Source organism: Chrysochloris asiatica, unplaced genomic scaffold (genome assembly GCF_000296735.1).
Source record: "Chrysochloris asiatica unplaced genomic scaffold, ChrAsi1.0 scaffold00071, whole genome shotgun sequence".
NCBI classification, from domain to species: domain Eukaryota; kingdom Metazoa; phylum Chordata; class Mammalia; order Afrosoricida; family Chrysochloridae; genus Chrysochloris; species Chrysochloris asiatica.
Window position 1 is genome coordinate 12,485,023 of NW_006408589.1, and position 2,500 is coordinate 12,487,522.

A 2,500-nucleotide genomic window follows, 5' to 3' on the forward strand; every position below is an offset into this window, starting at 1 on the left:
GAAAGTCAAGGCTTGAATTTTTTCTTCAGTTCCCCCAGCTTGAAATACTGAGCGTGTTCTTCCTTTTTGATTTTCTGATTCCAGATGTTTGCACATTTTGTTGTAATATTTAGCTTTATCTTCTCTAGCTGATCTTTGAAATTTTATGTTCAGCTCTTGGACCTCCTTATTTCTGAAGACCAGAAGAGTTGTGGGCTGACATCAAGAACATCATACATGAAGAAAGCAAAAAGTCATTAAGAAGACAAGAAAGAAGGAAAAATCAAAATGGATGTCAGAAGAACTTGACTAGAGGAAGATAAAAGGAAAAGAATAAATAACCCCCCCCTTTTTTTGGTAAAGGAAACAAGTGCAAATTGCTACAATTTGATGAACTTGACCTATACAGATGCAGTAGCTCAAAATACCAACTGAGAAGGAAGGAGTTCACACATCTAAAATCAATCCTATCCCCTCTGTATACAGGGTTGATAGGGATGGGCAACTTAGACATTGACTACATAAAATGGGAAGGGTTATAAAGGCATGGGAGTCCTGGTGTGGTACTGTGGGTCAATACGCCAGACTGCAAAGCCATTTGAACTGCAAGATCAGTGGTTCAAGCTCACCAGCTACTCCTAGGAAACCCTATAAAGGGTTGCTATAAGGCAGAACTGACTCTACAGCACTTAACAACAACAAAAATAAAGGCATGAAGTGACTAGTTTGCAAGTTTTCAAGAGGGAGTATAGTTTCAGAGTGTGTGTGGTGGGAGAGGTAGAATCCCCACTGAATAGTTTTCATCTTGTCTAGATGGGTCTGGTGAAAGGAGATCGGGATAAGAGTCTTATGATTCAATAGTGAGTAATTGTTATCATGACTAATTGCAACTGTCACAATTATATAGGTAGAAGTTTTGTAACAAAAAAAGGGGCATAGTTAGTCCTATAGTCCAGAAACAAAGAACCCTAGGACCATCAAAGGTAAAGAGCACCAGTGGAATGTAGAACCCTATCCATAGAAGCAGCAACATCAGAGATGGAGACAGATGAGAGCAAGGAGAGAGAGAGAATAGCCAAAGACTCCAGACTCATGGAAAGAGAAAGGTTGTGTGCTGGCAGCCAGGTGCTGGTGGCCAGGGGGCAGGCTTTCAGAATGTGTCCTTTGGTTGTTTCAATTATTATATATTCCTGAATGATTTGTTGTACATACCCTTGCCCCCAATCCCAACCCCCAAAAGTAACAAACCAGAAGGAATGGAAGCAAATACTGTTGAATAATGATGCACAGAGGGGATTATAATCATTGCAATGAAACGATGGTGTAAAACTGATGTTCCTCCATGGAAACTAATCACAATAAAACTTAAAATTCACAATTAAAAAAAAAAAGAGAGAGAGAGAGATTGTTCTCCATGGAGCCACCCAAACTAGGAGGTGGTCACCCTAACATCCTACAAGAGTTTCTGACCGTAAACTCATGACTTTCTGTATCATCAGCTTCCCCCTGATCCAGGAGAACAAGAGACCTTGTTTTTTGACTGTGACCACTCAGCTGCAACAACCTCTAAGAATAGGATACAGCATAAGGAAGTTTGGATACTTTGCTTACTTTTTTAGTTTTTAGAAGTCTACTTAGGATATGTTTTGAAGTGTATTTCTCTGGGTTTATCTCATTTGAGATTTGGACAACTCTTGTATCTATAATTTTTACAAATTTGTTTCTTGTCACATTTTGGAAGTGATCAGCCATCATTTATTTGAGCGCTTTTTTTTTTTTTTTAATTAATTTATTTGTACCATAAGAGTCCTATCCCCATCTCCTTTCATCAGCCCCACCCAGACAATTGGATATAACTTAATGGAGATTCTACCTTCCTCCCTGCCCTCTGGATCTAGGCTTTTTCTTGAATGCTTGTAAGCCAGATGCACCCAGCAGGAAGGACCCCAAATTCGGGGAGTGGCACCATTTTCTGGTGGTCAACATGAAGGGCAATGATGTCAGCAGTGGTACAGTCCTCTCCGATTATGTGGGCTCCGGGCCTCCCAAGGACACAGGCCTCCACCGTTATGTCTGGCTGGTCTATGAGCAGGACACCGTTATGTCTGGCTGGTCTATGAGCAGGTCTAAATGCTCTGTGTGACGAACCCATTCTCAGCAATTGATCTGGAGACCACCGTGGCAAGTTCAAGGTGGCATCTTTCCGCATAAAGTACGAGCTCGGGTCCCCAGTTGCCGACACATGTTACCAAGCCGAATGGGATGACTATGTGCCCAAACTCTATGAGCAGCTGTCAGGTAAGTAGGGTTAAACGCCAGAGGGCAACTGTTCCGGAGGCTCCAGGCAGTGATGTCCAGTTCAGTGATGCATGTAGATTTCTCCTCTTCCCAGTTCCCCTTCATTCTTACAGGTGGACTGGAGAAGTCAGAGAGTCTTTTAGGGTGCCTTTTCCTTTATACTTCTAGGCCACACATCTCAGTTTATGTTTTAATCAAATTGAACTCCAATTTTTGGGTGATG

General features: G+C 41.8%; 1 pseudogene; it reads left to right on the forward strand.

Moving 5' to 3' along the window:
• The window catches only part of LOC102836714, a 6,142-nt pseudogene extending 3,857 nt beyond the window's left edge, over positions 1–2,285 (forward strand).
• Positions 2,286–2,500: the final 215 nt, after the last annotated feature.